Raw genomic sequence first — 19,769 nt, 5'->3', positions numbered from 1 at the left:
TTTTCTATTTTTTTGATCCACTCAATTTAATTTGATTCAATTTGATTTGGAGTTTACACATTGAGACTGATTTGTTTAGAAAGACCTTAATAATTTGTGTTTTGAAGATTTTCATAATAATCTGATACAGTTCACATATTGTAAAATGTTTTAGGGAAATAATTATGAGATTGTCAATGCTATACTGTGTTAAATGGATTCCCAAACGGAGAAGCTCCAACAACTGTTGTGCCTCTCCAGGAGGGCGTGTCCGCTTGGCCACTAGGTGGCGATCGCGCTATAGCATTACACCTTATTCCAGAAGAAGACGCAAGAATGAGGGAAAAAAACGGAGTTTTAGACCATAAATAGTTACTTTAAAATATAATTCCTTTAAAGAATTTTAAAAGTTTATGCCTGTGAGTATATAAAGATGTCTATTTTGTCAGCAATATATGTCTAGATCGACCGAGCGTTAGCATTAGCCGTCATATGGCAAATTATATTATACGTTAGCATTAAGCTAGCAGACGTTAGCATTATGTGTTAGATAGGTATGTGACTAACATTTAGAATTCAGTGGATTGCTCTGATATTTACATTACTGGAAATGGTTAAAAAAACTTTTCCAATGGTACATTGCTCAAAGAATAAGACAGTTACGGCATTTTAAGTGATCACAACAAGGAGGAGGGTGTGAATAATCAGTTACATTTTTGTGACATGAAGAAAGATCCGAGTGTTAAAGTGTCATAACTTTTTCTTTACCTGTCTAATCCATGAATATGAGATATCATTGCAAATCTAGTCAAATAACAACAAGAACTGAACCACAAATTTGGTATTAAATCAATATTCACTTCCATATTTACCAAATACTAATGCATAAATCTGCTCCTGTATTCTTGTAGACATCAGTTGCAGCCAATCAGCCTGCTAAATTCGGTCACGTGACCTCATGTTCCAGCGTTCAATTCTTGGATTCAAGACTTGCGAACAAAAACCAGTACCTGCTAATTGTTTTTTTCTCATGAAATTTGCAGGAGATGGAGAACACAACAACCGTAATTGACCAGTAGTGAAATTAGACGTCAACTAACTTTCCTTAAAAAGCTGAAAAGTGGTTTTGTGAACCGCAATTTGGATACAAAAAATTCCAGAAGCATGTTAAAGACAAATTTGTGGACTATAATATCACTAGATGTCCTTGCATGCATACTATGCAGCGATCTAGTTACGCTCATTCTGAGGAGAGGACGCTGCAGTCTCGCCCGCAGACCGAACAGCTGGTCTGGCAGAACGTTCCGGTGCCTAAGCTGCACGTACCTACATTAGATCCATCTCTACTTTTATGTATCAATTATTGATCTATTAAGCTGTTAATTACTCAGTTATTCTATTATTCAGAATAAACCATCTAGCTCTGATACCCTTTTTTAACATGTTCTTTAAAATTCTGTTTTCTGCAGTTTTAGTAATGAATTGAACAATGAGTTCCCTTATCAAAAGTAGGTGGTCTCACGTTAAATATTTGAAACCTTTGATTATAGCTACTGACATGAATAGAGATGGACAAAACAAGGCTGTTACCTCGGGTTCCAACGAAATTAAGTCAACTCAATCGCCATTTTTCCGCGGTACATATATCCCCCGCTTACGCTATTTTTCGACCAGACAATGTTAGCAAGAAGATATTGGTCCGAGAATCTGGCTGTCAAACGCTTTTGGTCCCACAGGCACCACATTCTCTTAATGAGGCATCTGATTGGCTGGTTTATAACTTGAATAACTAGCGATAAAGAAAATATATCATGAAAAAATATAGGTTTAGCATGAAAATGTTGAAAAGAGATAAGAATGCAAGAATGGTTACTCTAACAAACATAATTATTATTTCTTCATAGAAGTCTATGGGATTTGGGATTTCTGTGACCAGAAGGCACTTCCTGTTTGGAACGCGAGGGGAAGGGGGTGATCAGTCCAGTTCTCTCCATGTAATGTCAATGCTTGTAGCCAGTTGTCAAATAGAAGGGGCGTGGCCTTCCAACAAGCTCACTCCTGATTTGCGAGAGTGGTTGCTGTAGAAACGATGACTCAGACCAACTCGGACCAATCCCTGCCTACTGACGGTGTCTGACTCCAACATGGCAGCGTCCGTATTGCAAAAAACTGATGACTAAATTGACTTTATTTGGTTGAAACCAGGAGTAAACCATTTTCTATGGGTCCAGTTTTCAGATACAGTCGAGAACGTTGAAAGGAGAGAAGATGCCGACAGACACAGGAAGTGGGTAATGACAGAGTGGGACCAGACAAACAGCAGGGAGGAGCATGACGGAGACACAGGCCTGTTTGTCATCCAGCATGTGACGCTGGCAGCCTGAAGGCAGCGGCGTGCGTGTATCCGTGTGTAAAGGTAAGTTAGAGGCCTCCTGAACTAATGAACTCCTGCCAGACACGCGTGTTACCCTCACAGAAACATGCACATCTGGCAGCGTCTGGAGCGCCATCGCCACCCCGCCGTCGTTCAGCAGGCGAGGTCAGCCCGTTGTATCTGTGAAGCATTTGTGGAAGGTCCAGACCTCGGCTCTGACCTCCAGCGTGTTTGTTCACGGCTGTTTAAGTGCTGCTTGGAGGCGGTCTCTGAGCCGTGAGGTTCAACTTCCATGAAGGGATTCTACGCACAATGTCTGTTCGCCGTCATGCGGCACAGATGCTCCCATCGCCGACCGCCTCAGTCTGTCTGCTGCAGCTCGGAGGGAGATGCTAACCCCCGAGTCTTTGAGTTCCCACCCCCCCACTCTTCTCCTCACCCCACTTTCTACAAGTTGACACGCAAGGCCGACTGTGGGAGGGGAGCAGATGACTGCGTTCACGCCAAAGGAGCAGCCTGTCTGCTGCTGCAGTCATGGGAAAAGGAGGTTAAAGGCCAGGGGTACCTGACCCTGCTTCCACGTAGAGAGATAAGCTCAGATAAACAGGCAACATTAAAGGAAAGGAATCAGTGCAAAAAAGTGGGTCCATCCTCTCATCCTTTCACCTCATTGTCTTTTGGAGTCGATGTCGTAAACATCAGCTCTCATCTCAGGACTGACATGTTTGTTCAGCAGAGGAAGGTAAAAAAATGTTGCTTTTATTTGATCAAATCTGCCTTCAGAGCAAACCTCATGCAAACTACGACAGCAAAACAACATGGAACATGGGACCTCATCTATACTGACAAAAATCCTTCATGTTCTTATTATATCTCGGTTCTTCTCGGTTCGTGCTCCTTCAGATCCACATTTACATGTTTTTTTTCTTTTGCCTTCCGTCACATCCTATCAGGACTCCCCACAGTGAAACAGCTTTCACTGATCCACACATTCGGCTTGACAGAGTTTTTGCTCTTTCAATAATTTCAGATATCCTGATCTAATCTTTTACATGGTCACTCAAAGTGCTGGCCGTTACATCGCTTCCTGTTCCTGCTTTGCTTCTGCTCTCCGTTCTGCTGGGTTCAGCTGTGATTTGGACTTCTCAGCTGTGAAAACGTCTTCCAGATCTAACTCCCTGCGTTAACCTGAACCTTCAGGGTGTTAAGTCCAGAGTGTGGCGACCAGCAGAAGGTTCAGCTGGTTTATGTGAGACCAGCATGTCAGATGTGCTTTGGTGGTAAGCTGTGGAGAGACCTGGACAGCTATTTACAAAATGTTAAATTTGCCAGAAGACTGGAAATTTCATTAAAGAACTTTAAAAGAGTACTGAATTTGACCTAGATTTCTGAAAATGTTGATGAAAATTGCTTAAAAATCCCCAATACATGCCAATTTTGTAAAAAAAAAATTTAGTCTGTTGCTATTATAAACTCCAAAATAGCATAAAAAACCCCAGTAGGCGCCAAATTAGTCAAAAAAGCTAGCTTAATAAGTACTAGCTAAACTACAAAATAGCCTAAACTTCCTCAATAAAATAAATTAACAACAAACATTTGCCTGTTGCTAAAATATTACATAAACTCTTAATTACCCTAAAAACCCTCTGTAGAAAACAAATTAGCCCAAAACATTAGCATGTTGCTAAAATATTAGCTAAACTCCAAATTAGCATACAATCTCAGTAGATGCCAAATTAGCCCCCAAAAAGCTAGCTTGTTGTTTAAGTACTTGCTAAACTCCAAAATAGCCTAAAATTCCTCAGTAAACCAAATTAGTCAAAAATGTTAGCTTGTTGCTAAAATAGAAGTTAAACTCTAAATTAGCCTAAAAAACCCCAGTAGATAACAAATTAGCCAAAAACGTTAGCACGTTGCTAAAATATTAGCTAAACTCCGTTTTCAAAAAGGAGCAGGAGAATCACTACAGTGTGAATGCCTCTTAAGTAAACCTCTGATTCTGAAAAAAGTATTTAGATGCTAAATTTCGGATGATATTTTTGTTTTAATGTGACTGTTAAAGTTCCAGTCTGTATCAGAAGTTGCAGCCATGATGCCCTTTGATGGCTTTGATGGATCAGATGTTGATCAAACGTTTCTGCTTTTAGAAAACAATGTTTGAAGGATTTTAGCTAAAAAGAAGTAGTTCAGTGTTGGAGCATCATGACCACTCTTCTTCTAGTGCATTGGTCTGCAACCTTCAACACTTAAAGAGCCATTCAGGTTGATTTTTCACTGACGTTAACCCAGCAGGAGCCACAAAGTCTTTACTCACTCCTTAGAGAACTAAGACACTGATTGTTATTTATGTTATTGTTCCTATTATGATAAATATGAATGAGCTATTTTTAACCATAAGAAACATTAATAAAAAATACTTTTTTCAAAATATAAAATAATTTATAACTTTTGACAAAGGTTCCTATGACTTCCTTTCAAAATCAAAGACTTACTGTGTCACAAAGGATCATCTCAATGCAGCAAATATAGTATAATAGAATGTCAGCAGTGAGTAAAAACAGTTTATTTTTCACTTTGTTGTGCCTTTCTGCCAGAAATGCATACATCTAACAAACCAAAATTAAATCAGAGCTAATTTGGTGACTCTTACAGTATTTTTGGAACCATAAGGGGACACCTAAAATACTTCAATTTGTTCAAAACTAGAAAATCTGATTAAATAATCCTTGAATATAAATTATGGTTGAGCTTCCTGACCTCAGATTGATTTTTTTTTGTGGAACACGGTGAACACAAAACTGTCAAAATGTTGTAGCTTGACTTTTAAACTATGAACTGCTTTATGGATTATTGGAACACTGGGTAGTATCATTGTAGTATCGTTGTAGTATCGTTGTAGGATCATTGTCAGGAGCCTCACGGATGGATACGTGATGTTCTTAAACTGTTTGTGAATGGATAGGATTAAGTTTGAGTTCACTTTTTTCACTTTACTAGGTATTTTTTTACTATTTAAAATTGAAAACTTTCTTTTTATGTAACCAGAGAACCTCAATGGAGAGGTCAAAGAGCCACATGTGTCTCCGGATCCTCAGGTTGCAGACCCCTGATCTAGAGGCTTGTTGGCTGCAGTTCTCAAGGATTTTGGAAATGTTCCAGACTGCTGTGACAACGTAACCACATGACTGAGATCAGGTCAGCGTTCTGCCTCTAACCACATTAACCCTAAACAACGGCAAAGGTGTCGAGAATATTTCTAGAAATATCACTCCTCAGTCTCCTCACACAGAAGAGAGAAACGCAGCTTTCCCTGCAAGGAATCTGTGGAAATTTGTTCCAAAAAAAAAGAGAGCTACGACTTCATAGAAAGAAAATTCTGAAAACGAAAATCAAAAGCAGTAAACCGAACTGCTTGGTAAAAGAAATATCACTTCAGGAATAACGTCTTTTAAGCATGGAGGTGGAGGGCTGATAATGTGGGCTTTTTTACAGCTACTGAACAAGAAGAAAAAAAACCTCTTAACTGGATTATTTTTATTTTCGTCAAAGCTTTGGATTTTGGACTTTTACTCACAAATATATGGTTTTAGTGCAATTAGGACTCTTTTTTTATCTGAACCCCAGAAGTCCAGAAGTTTATTTTCTTGTTTTTTTTTATATATATATGTTACAGAACAAAAAATATTATTATTTTTATTTTGACAAAGTTTTACAGAACATTTGCTTTGATTTGTTTAAATAATTTCAGATTTAAACTCCATTTAACTAATTTCGGGATTTGGGGCCTTTCTGTGTGGAGTTTGCATGTTCTCCCCGTGCATGCGTGGGTTTTCACCGGGGACTCCGGCTTCCTCCCACCGTCCAAAAACATGCTTCATAGGTTAATTGGCGACTCTAAATTGTCCCTAGGTGTGAATGTGAGAGTGAATGTGTGTGATTGAGGCCCTGTGACAGACTGGAGACCTGTCCAGGGTGAACCCCGCCTTTGCCCATCAGCAGCCGGGATAGGCTCTGGCACCCCCGCGACCCCGAAAGGGAAGAAGCGGTCAAGAAAATGGATGGATGGATTAACTAATTTCTTTAATTATTTCTGTTAAAGATGAATGAAAAATGCAGTATTTATGGATTCAATTAGCTTTCATCTATAATTCTATCTATAAATATGATTGTTTTGGTCACTTCATTTGATAATTTATCATTTCTTGTTTTTATTCTGGGCCTTTTCTTAGCCACATTTATTATTCAGTTTAATGGAATTCTGTTTTTTCTGTCTTATTTGTTCTGTTTTTGCATCACTGATAAAGCACAGTGAAGGGCATCATTTAAATGTTTTATAGCGCACTCCTGCTCCATCTGGAAGACGCTGGGTGGAACCCGTCACGGGAATTCCTTCATTTGATTCGTTCCTGAATGTGACTGAAGAGTTTTACTGACGTCTTTGCTGAAGGCAAAGTCCATTAACAAAGACTCACAAAATAAGAAAAAAAGGTTATTCAGAAGTTTATTGATCTGCAGCTTTTCTGGAAATCGACGCCTAAACAGGAGAACATTTTCAGACTGACTCCTGGGATGTTCCATCAGTTCCACGATTGAATTACAGAACAGGCGGATAGAAAGAGGTGGATGGATGTTTTTGCTTTGAGGGAAACAGGGAAAGGAGGAAGAAAAAGGGAGCGGGATGTGGATAGAGCGAGTGTGTGGGACAGATGGAGGAGGGGAAGGATGAAAGACTGAAGGAGGTGATGAAACGGAGGTGCAGCTTCACTTTTCCCCTGGTTGCAGGTCTCCGTCTCGCGCGCGTTTACTCCTGCGCCAACAGCGGCACTAAAAATAACATCCGTGCTGTTTTATGGGTCAGTGGCGAGTTCAAGGAGAGGCGGGGAGGACGAGGGAGGAGGTGGAGGAACAGGAGCAAGAGGGAAGGGAAGTCCTGGGAGGTGGAGAGAGGGAGGAAAAGAACAGGAAAGGGAGTAGAGAGGGGGAGAAACGGGGAGTAAAAAGAAGGAGAAGAGGAGCAGGAAGCGGAACAAAGTAGCACAGGTGTGAAAGTGAGTGTTGGAGTGAAAAAGCAGGTGATAATGAGGATAGAAGCTAAAAATACAGGTGTTTTGTGCCTTATAACATGCAGAAGGCTCTGCTCAGATCATTAGCAATAGGTGGTGGGGGTTCCCGTAGCACTGATGTAAAGACCACCCACAGACGATGGTGAAGGGTGGCGCCGATCGGAACTTCCAACTGATGGGGCTTATCCGCTTAGTCCCGCCCCTTTTCTGTCAGGTGACTGGCACAGAGCGGCTCAGGCCCCTCAGGCACTCACCCGGTCAGAGCTGTCCTCAGGAGAAACATTTGTAAAAAAACGTCCTTATTTTCCGATTGAAAACAGCTCTCAGAGTTCAGATCCATCATGGGGGAAAAACATGGACACTTTTCCAGCTCCATGGACAGAGCCGTGTGACGTATTTCCGGTTTCGAATAAGACCGCTTACTCTCTTCCAGCTGTGGCTACCTATATGTGTGGACTTGGCAAATCTCTGTGTACTTTCCCTGGTATTGGTTTATTTTCGTTATTTCTTACATTGTATGATAGTTTATAATTATGGGTATACACAATGACATCCAAAAAGGCAAAGTTTCCCTTTCTGAAACACCAAACACCCCACGCTCACAAAACGCTATCACGTACTGTATGATCATGTGACTTCTTGGGATGAAACGTAGCTCTTTTAGAATATTAAAACCTGTTCAACAGAACCTTTGATGTGTAAACAAAGTTCAAAATGACTTTCGGACTACTGATCGTACTCTCAGCTGATGATGAGCTGCCCTTGCCTTCTTCATGGAGCGATTGCAGCGTGCGCTAACGGTAACCTCACCTCTGTTGAGACGGAGGAAAGGAATCACATCCCTAGTTTTGTGGCCCTGGAACGGCATGGCAACCTGTCCAGGGTGTGCCCCACCTTCACCCAGCTGCAGCTGGGATAGTTAACCCCGTGAACCTGAAAGGGATTCAGCAGGTTCAGAAGACAGACGGATTCATTGATGGAAATTGTAGTCAGAAAAACGAATCATTGCCTGCGCTACATCAGACTTAAATCCGACCTACATTCAACCTCCTTTCAAAACATCAGATTTCACGTCACTTTGACTGTTCAGACTGTTCAAGGGACTTTGTCCTCGTCCACCTGTTGTCTTGACTGAGTCAGAGTTCAGCTTGGAAGCTGTCATGCTGCAGTATGGAGTCACTCTGTCTCCTATGGATGATTTTTTTCCCTATTGAATCAATGGAGGCAAAGATTCCAGAGCCGATATCTAAACATCTTTGAAGTTTTTATTAGGTTTTTATTTCAACCACCCACAAAGCAGAACGTTCCTCCACAGGCTGGGCCGTAGATCGTCTCCTCCTGGTTCACCTTCTATCTGTTGTTAGCTAAAGACCAAACATGCTAAAGTCCCACCGCTCCCTGGCAGAGTAACCTGGTGCTTTTCTGCCTCCTGACAGATGAAACTGAAGAACAGCTGGACTTTTTTGGGGGGAAAAACTCTCCCTTAAACCTTTTACACCTAAAGCGTTGCCAGCGACGCTTCAAAATCTTTATCATACTGTAACTTTTCAATTGTTAATAGGATAATTCCAGTAGATTCTGAAGGAGAAAAGCTGTGTCATTGTATTAAAAGTTACAGTAAATCAAAGAACATAAACACTGGCGCTCCGGTGTTAAAGGGTTAATCTTTTGGCGTACGCCTCCATAGGTCATCTCTTATGCAGCATGTGGGACGGAGCTGTGTCACATTTTTGCTTAAATATTACTGATAATTATTGAGACAAATGTTTTGCTTTTTTTCCTGCTGCATGTAAAACTGCTGGAGACTTAGAGCAAAGTGATCACAGCTCACAGACGCCTAAATAAGATCAATATTTCTATTTATAAACCAAAGAATTTTTTTTTTGTTGTGATTTATCTGAGAATTTGTTCCTGAGAGACTTCCCAAAAAGTTTCAGCACAAAAATAAAATAAAAAAAAACAAAAATTGAAATACAGCAGGAAAATGAAAACTTTGACTGGACGATGTGTTCACTGACACTCTGGGATTGTCAGATTGGGATTGTCTGGGATTGCCCGACAGCTGTCTGTCAGAACCGGGCTTTCCTCTCATTCCCTGCTGGCCCAGAGTGAACTTTCACAAACGATTGGAGGCGCGGGAGGAGAACCCATAAATAATCCAGGAGCTCTGCATGTCATCTGCAAAGCTGCAGCGGGGTGTGAGGACTTGAAACATGCAAAGCCAATTAACAGACGGGCACATGTGTTTTGTTGCTATGGAAACAGAGGTTGTAAAGCAAACATAAGGCGAGTGATGAGCTCCTGCAGGCAGCAGTTTCACTTTTAAAAGAATGGTTGTGTTTTTCTCCCAAAATCAAAGATCAGGAGACGACTGTTAGCTGGCCTCACCTGAGACCTCAGTAAACCTTCAATCCCATGACCTCCATTAAAACAGCTCTAACAGCTGCACATTCATGTTTGTTCAGGCACTGAGGGCAGGAAACCAGGCCTCTTAAAGCCCTGACTCGGGTTCTTGGAGCTACAACGTCTCAGTGTGCTCTGCAGCAGAAGCTGTCAGAATATTCCAGACGCTCACAGTGAATCCACTTAGCGTGGATTCTGAATGAACACTGGCATTCTGCTGCTGCAGCCACGGGAACCGGGGCAGCCAGACTGTTTGGTTGCTGGCTCTGAAGCGGCGCCGACACACCCTCGGGACTATGGGAAAGTTCTGTGTCGTCCGTGTAGGGACAGTCGGTGCAGAAGAGTCCCAACCTGAAAGGAAACAGGCTGTAAAGCAGTGAAAGAAAAGGGCTGGAAAACTTTAATCAATATTTCCAAAGGAAAAAAAAATGGCAGAATTAAAAATGTGAGACTGCTATGAAGAAACCCATTAAATCTGTAAAATAGCTGCAGATTTGACATCAATCAAAGACCCACAACTCCAGGAAAACCCTTTTTTAATCTTAAACTTTAAAATAAAGTGAGTACTTTTTGGGGGAAAAAAATCATCCTCATGTACAGATCTGAAAGTCCCACTCTGATCATCTTTTGATCAACTTTCAAAATGTTGCCAGTGGTCTATTATTTATGCCAAAATAAACAATATAATTTTCTAGGACATAGTTTCTGCAGAGCAGCGGGAGTTCATTAGAAATTCACCTCTGAGTTGTGCAGAGTAAGGCTGCCCCCACTTCCCATTGCTGAGATCTCAGATCAAAGAGCTTTTCTACGTCACAAATACAAATGGCTGCTTTTGATTCACAAAAAGTAAAAAAAAAATTTTCTTTACAGTATGTCGTCCATCATTAACAAAATGGCAGAAGAACATTATAAAAATGGCAAAAACGTCATTTTCATCAGAGTGGGTCTTTAGGTACAGACCTCGTTGGTTTCCTGGCAACTAAACCTGGTTCTTTTATTATCCTTTTTTACGCAACCAGCCTCAAACTGGAAGCAAAAATGTAAAATAAAAAAACAACTTTTTGGTAAACACAACTTCCATTTAAACATCAACCTTAAAAAAACACAAAAAGAGAACATTAAAGACAAAAAATAAATGTAACAAAATCAAATGTAACTTTTAAAATACAGCAAATAACATTTAAATTAAATCATTTTGGAGAGACAAATGACCCAAAGAACTCATGGTGGAAACCCACAGGGACAAATTAGATTTTTATTAATTTATTTGTTTTACTTTTCTAATTATATATTTTTTATTGTATATTTTTGACATCTGTAATTTGCTGCATCCAAAAACAAACAAACAAGTGATTAAAAAAAGATTAAACCTTTAACTTCCTGGAGAAAAAGGTTTAGGGTTCTCCAGGGTTAAAAACCACAACAATGATATCGAAAATGGAAAATTTTCAAAAAGTATTAAATTGCATAAACGTTTTTTAATCATCGAAACAAAAACATATTTTTGTCCCAGAAACTTCTTGAGAAACCCAAAGAGGAGCTAAAAAGGCTCACATCACAGCAACAAACAAGAAAAATAAATAAAAAGTTATTTAAAATATTTGAAACAGATATTTAAACTGAAATCTATTTGTCACATACATATAAATACACATATTACAACTAAAAACAAAGTAAAAATGGTCAGAAGAGTTGTGACGGCAGCTGACCTCACCGGCACCATCTTTAAAGGTATATAAAAAAAAGAATAAATCTTCACAACATAAAAAGCCAACAAAACCAAGAAAAAAAATTAAAAAAAATCTATTATGCTAACCAAAAAAATAAATAAAATTAAAGGATATAAAATGTTTTGCTTAATGTTTTATCCTTTTTTGACCCAAGTTTTAAAGTCAACGTGATAAATTCAGGCCTCAGATTAACTTGAATTCTAAATATTATGAAGTTAAAGTGCAGATTTTCCAAAGTATCTGTCAGGACTCGGTCTTGTCAGCCACTCTGGCACAACACAGCAGTCAGCCACTTCCATTTAAAACCACAAATCCTCTGTAAAAGAATCTACATGAAAGTCTTTTAAGCTTGAAAGCTTTAATCAGTTTACAGAATCGTTTTTGTCATAAACATGAATTACTTTTGTCAGTTAAGGATCACAGCTTCCTCTTGTTGGAGTCTGCAGCTCCAGATCTGCGCCATTTATGAGTTGAATCGAAGAAATACTTGAACTCTGAGAATCTTGGGTTGTTGGCGTGGAACATCAACTTTGTGGTGTCCCACTTTCACATTTGTTTGGCTGGTAACTGTTCTGGAGCATCTGCTGCCTGTTTGTCCCCCTGCAGGGTGGCGGTCAGAGACCGGAGCGCGGCGGCCAGCAGCACAGATGTTGAGTGTGTGCATGTGAACATGCATGTGTGATGCAGGCCTGAGCAGATGGTTGATGCTGGCTGCAGTTTGCTGAAGTCCAGCAGATCTCTATTTCTGTGTTGGAGTTCTGTGCTTAATGTGCAAAGAAGTGTAGACATATTTAACATAGATCAGAATGAGACTTTGGCTCAACTTTTTTTTTTAATGTATATAAAAATGAGGTTTTAAAATAAGGAAAGCTCATATGAGGTTAAAGTAGTGTGAGAAAATGTTTAAATAATATTGAGTTTTCTTTTACATTATCAAATTTGGCACTTTTTGGATTTAAAACCTTTTAGCAACAACTTCAGAATTTTAACTTTAAACCAATACAGCTGCTTTCACTCTAGAACAGTGTAGTTTGAAGGTTCAGTTTATGGGAATAAATGTCACAACTGTGTCAGGTTTGACCTGGTTTTTAGCAAAGATGGATGCAGACCAGACAGTTACAGCAGCTGCTCATTAGGGGGCAGTGATGAGCTCTGATCAAAGAATAAAAAGAACCACAAAGAAGAGAACCAACCCCCCTCCCCCAGGCTCTGAGGCTGTAAGCATTAGCACACGGAGCCCTTCAAATTCTGGTTTGGAGATGTTTATCATCAAAACTGGCATCATTTATCACTTCTGCTTTGCTTTGGCTGTTCAGTCAGTTTACGCAGAAGTGAACTGCGCCAGAGTCTGTTTACATAATTCTTTAGGCACAGTGTTGGAGTTCTTTGAATTACTGTAATTCTTCAACTGTTCTACAACAGATTCTGAAGCCCAGAAAAGTATCTTTGCGCTGAGATGCTGTACTGTACAGTAAAGAAGTGTTTGGAAAATTTGGGGCCTCGTCCGGGATGAGAAGATTGTTTTTTGTGAGGTAATGAGAAGCCTGTAATTTCACACATTTATTTACTTCGTCCAAAATTACCACCACTACTGGTCACGTCCAAAGAAAGGGGGTTGATGGTAATGTTAATGGGGAGAAATGTGTTTAAAGTTTTCTACATGTTGTGCTTGACCAGGGTCGTACAAAAACGGTAAAAGTAAAACGACTCAGGGAGACTTTAGTCTGCTAACTACAAGAGACCATAAACACAACGGTTTTGGAAGCCTGATCCAAGTAGGATCCTCCATTTGGGAGTGGCGCCCCACACCTGACCGTTGGATGCAGCCCCAGTGCTTGCTCAGATTTGCTTCATCTGTGGAAACTACAACTTGTGGCGATCAGTACAAAGCTGCTTTTCTGCACGTAAAAATCTGTGGGACTTACATAAATTGCTTAAATTGTCAAATAGTTAAGGTAGTTGAAAGAGCGCGCGTTATTTTGCTGTCGAAGGCGAGATTTCCAGTGTATCAGCGTTAAGTGGACTCGAGTTCACATCAGAGGAAAAAAACTGGTGGGAATTCAACAGGACTGAGTGAAAGCTCCCTTACTGTACATTGAAGACCCACTGTAATGAAAATCGTGTTTTTGGTGTTCTTGACCGACAGACCAAGAGGAGACCCAAAAGATTTCACATCATGTTGAGAACAGAAGAAGAGATTGAAAGAAGTGTTGGACAGACATGCAATCTTTGGTTTGCATTTAAGCCAGAGTCACATGCACCTGAACAGGGGTTAGTCGCTGGACTTAAAAGCCTGAATAAAAAGATGAGTTTTTAAAAGTGACTTAAAATCACTGGGGGAACTGGAAGACTATGCCGAAAGGAGGAGAGCTTTTCCAGAAATTGTGCCCTGTACAGGTTTGACCTTTTTTTTTGCCCCTTAGACAGCCCGTATCCACCTGTAGGGGCAGTTGTGACAGAGGCTTAAATGACAGGAAATTGAATTTATTGTGCAAAATACTAAAAACCTTTCAGTTTCAGCCCTACGCTGGGACTTTATCTTGCATTAGAAGTTTGTGAGTTTCCGTCAGGGACGAATTTCTGTGAGGAGGCTTGATTTCAGAGCTAAATATCTGGGCCGGATTTATTTTCCAGGAAGGACGTCTGAGATCTGCGGAAATTGTTGGAAATGATCAGTGGGGCTCGTGTCTTGAAGAGCAGCTGTGAAAACTCCTGTATAATGAGTGACTGTAGGACACCCCCACCCCCCAGTGAAAAAGGAGTCTTCTGGAGGAAGAAGAAAGTTGACTCAACAGGACAAAAGGGAGAAAACAGAACTAAAATTCTGTCTCTTTCAGATGTCCGTGGATGTGCTGTCAGACTTCACGCTGCGACCTCAACATTTACATGTTGGGTTCCACACAGACTAGACCTCCACAATAAAAGCCTTGTGGTTTAAATGAGGAGGTTGATACCAGATAGCAGCAACTCAAAGCCAGCACTCTGCAGTGATTAATCCCCATGAACGTATTCCAGTTTCATCCAGAAGGGAGGTGGATTTCCTTCACTGCAGACATTTAATTTGCCAAGATCACTACAACCCTTTTATTCTCTCTGTATTGATCTATTATACTAACTAAAAACATAATTTGTTGCTTACAGGAACTTAACTGTAACAGTGTAATGATTAATCAATGAGTTGATGAATTGATCTATTGTTGTTAATAGATTCGACCTGTACAATTAACAAAATCTTTTCAAAATAAAATGGTACAATGATAATCGATTTTAGAAAATACCATTTGGATTAAGGTACTGTAGGTTTACTTTACTATAATGTAAAAATGACCATCCTAGCAGAAAACACATGTGATGTGGAATAACTGATCAACTATCATTCCAGTTCAATGTGTGCAAACACTTTGCATTTAGCAAAGTCATGTGACCATACAGTGTGCTAGAATGTTATATTAATGATTATTCTGATGTGGAAAAACAACAGTAGACTGAACTTTATCAAACTAAAATGTGAATGAATTTGACATCTATTCTTGCTTACTTGCTTTTTTTGTACACATATTTAATTTATTATCTTGAAGAAATACAAGAATCTGGAAAACTTCACCTGCACTGTTCAGTACCAGATATTTATCTCTGAGTCACACTGGTTTGGGATAAAGATGTCCTGGATTGAATTTAGTCAGTGAATCGGATCGTCAACCACAAATCAGGATATAAATTGAAATAATATCCATCACTTTGCTTTAGAAATCATCTTAAAAAATAATTTTCAGATGCTTTTATCTTCTCAGGAGTCTGAACTCTTCCCTCGTACTTCAGATGTTTCTTATATTCACTCCTGGTTAAAAACTGAACTCCTGGACCTCCTGTAATGAGCATTTTACTGCTCTGTGGTTCTGCAGGCTCATCTCTTTCTTGTTCTTGCCCCCCCCCCCGTCCCGGCCTGCCTATCTGGCTGGCAGCGTTTTACTGTCAGGGAGCAGCATGGTAATAACTCAGGGAAGAACTCAGACTTCAAAAGTGCTTTTTCTGAAAATGAAAACCTGCTGGATTGTTTTAGAAAGGCAAGTTTCTTTTGTATACCACTACTCTAAGTAGCCAGATTATAAGTCACACTGTCAATGAATAGTCTATTTTGGGACTTCCAACTAGCTTACTCCTATTTAATGACAGTAGTTGCCCTAGAACCCTTTACTCAGACTGACTCGGACCAATCACTGTCGTCTGGCTCCAACATGGCAATGTCGGAAAAAATGGCGACTAAATTGGCTTCATTTCACTGGAACCATAGGTAAGGCTTTTTCTATGGGTGACATCACAGCCACTCTGTCCAGTTCTATATACCTTCCTCTAACGATAGGTGGTATAGGCTCCAGCAACCCCGTGACCCCAAAATTGATTCACCAGGTTCAGGTAATGGATGGATTTCAATCCAGATGTGTCACCAAGAACAAACATTTGTGTGACCATGTGCCTCTTTTAAACTACAAATATCTGTATGCATAGACTATACACTCATGCTGCTCTTTGAATGTACACTGTAAATGTGTGTGTGTATAGAAGGCATCTTGGGATGTAATCCAAGGTTGGCTCATAACTACAGTAACTGGAAAGACGTTGACAATTTTATGGATCTATTAAAATGAACCAAATAGAGGATTTCAGAGCAGTCAGTCTGGACTCTGAGGGTCTAACATACTTAAGTGGCGTGTGGAGGCGGGGTTTAAACTGACAGCTGTTGGTGTCATCAGTCTCAGCTCCGTGATCTTATCAAAGAAACTTGGATTCTTGGGATTCTATAATATCCTTTAGTTTGATGATCAATCATTCAAATCTAAAAATCTATTTTATTGAGGTCTAATCCTTTGGCGCATCATCAGATTTGCTGGTTTTTGTATCTCATCATGGCATTAAATGTTCCACATTCACTACAGTGTTTGACAGGATACAGAGAGAGAAGATGGAGATGTTTGGACACGTTGAGAGGAAGAACGGCGATGATGTTAGTGAAAGGAAGCTGAGGTTGGAGGTCTAGACTAGAGCGAGACCAAAGAGAAGGTTCATGGGTGAAGATAAGGAGGACATGTGGGTGGTTGTATGAGGGAAAAGGATGCAGATGAGAGGACTCCCATAAAGGGGGCCACCAAAGAATAAGACTGCAACGGGTAGCACTTTTATACAATCTATTTGCTCCCACACCAACAGGGGGAGTGGCCATGTCACTTACACAAACCCACTAGAAGCAACGTGAGGTTCAATGTCTGACTAAACACTAAAACATGTGACTGGAAATCAAACCACCAACTAGGGCTGCCATGATTAGTCGACTAATCAATGACTAATCGACTATTAAAATAGTCAACGACTAATTTAATAGTCGATTAGTTGTTACTTTATATTATTTGGCGTCAGAGTGTAGTAAAGTTGAAAGTTATAATGGCATTCTGCTAGCTTTTTGGACTATTTTGGCATTTATTAAGGTTTTTTAGGCTATTTTGGATTTTCGCTAATATTTCAGCTGCATGCTAGCTGCTTTGGCTAATTTTGTCTTTTTTCATTTTTTTGGCTAATTTGGCATTTAACTAATATTTTATCCTGCTATCACCTTCAGTGTTTTTAGCTATCAGTTTCAGCATCGTCACCTATCAGCACTTTATCTGCCAAATTCAGCTTACAGCATTCACCCTAGCATTATTGTAGGTATTGCTATATATGTAGTTTTTAGTTCGTTTTAAAGCTAATGATGGTTAAGATGTGTGCTTTACATCCAGTTTGCGCATGACCTGATTAGTCAACTAATCGGACAAAAATAATCGGTGAATGGTTGACTATTAAAATAATCGTTTGTTGCAGCACTACCACCAACCTACAAAGGTAGGAGACGGTTGTACTTGCAAATTAGGTTTGGTGACTGCGGCAAAATATACTCAAGTTCAAGTTGGGAAAATCATTTTTTTCTTAACTAGCTATTTTTGAACTTAATGAATGAAGTTATGCTGTTATCCACCAGAAATACTACAATTACTTTGAAGGGTAAGAATTTTGTAAACTTGATAAATCTGTATTGATTATTTAAGTTTAATTGACTTTTTGCCACTTATTATTCTCTTTTAAGTATCTCTCAAACCTTTCTGTTTTTCAGTTTTGATCTGAAAATAACGAATATTTAGAAAATCAGCTGTTTATTTATAAAATCCAGGATTGGGTTTGAACATGTTCAGATCAAATGATCTTTCCTCTATTTGGTGTCCTTCTTCCTTCGTGTTCCTGTGTTCTTTGGCTCATTCCTGACCTGTAATGGTTGAACTCACTCATGCTTTTGCAGTGGGTGACCTGCATGGATGTTCAGCCTCTCAGCAGAGGTCCTGGCTGGGCCCTCGCTCCTGGTCGTTGGGTTAAATTGCCCGTTGAAGAGCCGGATCACGGCTGCCAGGGGAGCCCCTGTGATGGGAACCGGTCCAGGTTGTACCCATTCTCTGGCCCGCTGACAGCTGGGAGGATTGAGAAGAATGATGGCGTAAGGAAAGGTCTATTTGATAGAACAGAAGCGTTTCAGTCAGAATCCTGTTAGTTTAAAAGTTCCAGGAGATCCAGTGACTAGATTGAAGTTCAGGATCTGACTACAGAAGCAGTGGTGGTCGGAGCGTGTTGACTAACACAAGGGTTCGTCCTTTTGATCCCGCCGCTAGTCTGTCGTCCAATTAGACAGTTGTTTTGATGTGCATCAAAGGAAGATCCAGAGCCAATCGGAACACTGGTTTGTATGTTCTCCTGCTGTTCTGCAGCTGTTCTGCACATGCAGGGCATGTGGTCTGGCTTTGCACGCTCGCGTTCGTGTGCTAAGTGTGTGTGGATGCGGTATGCATGTGAAGGCAGCACATGGACCCAGCATGGCCACGCCTGGTTCTGATCTCTGATTTCCACCGCTCCTTTTCCCATCTTATGTTCCTTGGCTCGTCTTCCGGCTCCTCCGCTCTCCCTTCCTGACTTGTTTTCCTCATTCTTGGAGCCGTCACCATGGCAACAAGAAGCAGCGTTGGACAGACATTTTTTTGTAATGGACATCTTTTATTCCAATTCAGCTCTGAATAGGTTGGATTGACTCTCAGCAATATAGTGGGGTGTGTGCTTAAAACTGTTGGTTAACCTGGGATTAGACAAACGATGGAGAGTAATCTAGCACATCTGTTATTTTAGAATCAAATTTTCCTTACTTTTACACATTTTAATTATTGTGTGAATTTTTAGCAAGCATTCACACTGTAGGGATTCTCCTGCTCTTTTACATACATTTTTCGGCATGTATAAACTCAATCCCACTTTTAGCGATTTCAGTAATCTTAGTATCAAATCCTTCAACCTGTTCAGGACATTACTGCTTGTACTTTTGATATTTATAAACTTTATAGTTTTTGAAATATTGAGTAAAATTTGCCCCATGGGAAATGCATGAGAAAGTCTGTAAATTTTCAAAATTTTATAGAGGTTAGCGACAAGCATTTAAATATATTCATGAGCTATGTTTTCATCTTTGTAGTAATTTAAAAAAAAAGGGTGTTTTAGCAAATATTTTAGCAACAGGCAAACGCTTTAGCTAATTTGTTATCTATTCGGGTTTATTTTTTTAATTAATTTAGAGTTTAGCTTCTATTTTAGCAACAAGCTAACGTTTTTGACTAATTTAAATTGCTCTTTTGGAGTTTAGCTAGTATTTAATCAATGTGCTAGCTTTCTTGGCTAATTTGGCATCTACTTAGGTTTTTTTTATGCTAATTTGGAGCTTAGCAAATATTTCAGCATCATGCTAACATTTTTGGCTGTTTTGTTATCTACTGCGGTTTTTATAGACTAATTTAGACTTTAGCTTCTATTTTAGCAACGGCCTAATGTTTTTGACTAATTTAGTTTTATGAGGAATTTAATGCTGTTTTCGAGTTTAGCTAGTATTTAATCAATGTGCTAGCTTTCTTGGCTAATTTGGCATCTACAGAGTTTTTTTGTAGCTTAGCTTATATTTTAACAACATGCTAACATTTATGGCTGATTTGTTGTCTAGTTAGGTTTTTATAGGCTAATTTAGAGTTTAGCAACAGGCTAATGTTTTTTTTTATTAATTATGTTTACTGTGAAATTTTAGGCTATCTTGGAATTAGCAAGTATTTTAGCAACAAGCCAAGTTTTTGACTTATTTGACCTCTACCAAGGTTTTTTTGGGCTAAT

The 19,769-nt window shown here is 39.7% G+C and overlaps 1 protein-coding gene across 8 annotated transcripts in view; it reads left to right on the top strand.

Annotated features, from left to right (window-relative positions):
* The window catches only part of caskin1 (CASK interacting protein 1), a 138,161-nt gene that overhangs the window by 4,236 nt on the left and 114,156 nt on the right, over positions 1-19,769 (top strand). Inside the window, exon 1 of one of the 8 annotated variants that reach the window (XM_036213050.1) lies at positions 2,210-2,395. The exons of the other annotated variants lie outside the window; for them this stretch is intronic. The gene's annotated coding sequence lies outside the window, so the exon portion shown is untranslated. Of the gene's footprint in view, positions 1-2,209; positions 2,396-19,769 lie in introns of those variants that run through there. 8 annotated transcript variants of the gene reach the window in all.

The sequence above is a fragment of the Oryzias melastigma genome, linkage group LG8 (assembly GCF_002922805.2).
Source record: "Oryzias melastigma strain HK-1 linkage group LG8, ASM292280v2, whole genome shotgun sequence".
In the NCBI taxonomy this organism is placed as follows: Eukaryota; Metazoa; Chordata; class Actinopteri; order Beloniformes; family Adrianichthyidae; genus Oryzias; species Oryzias melastigma.
Note: the sequence above shows the minus strand (reverse complement) of the source record. Positions and strands in the feature narration are given on the sequence as shown.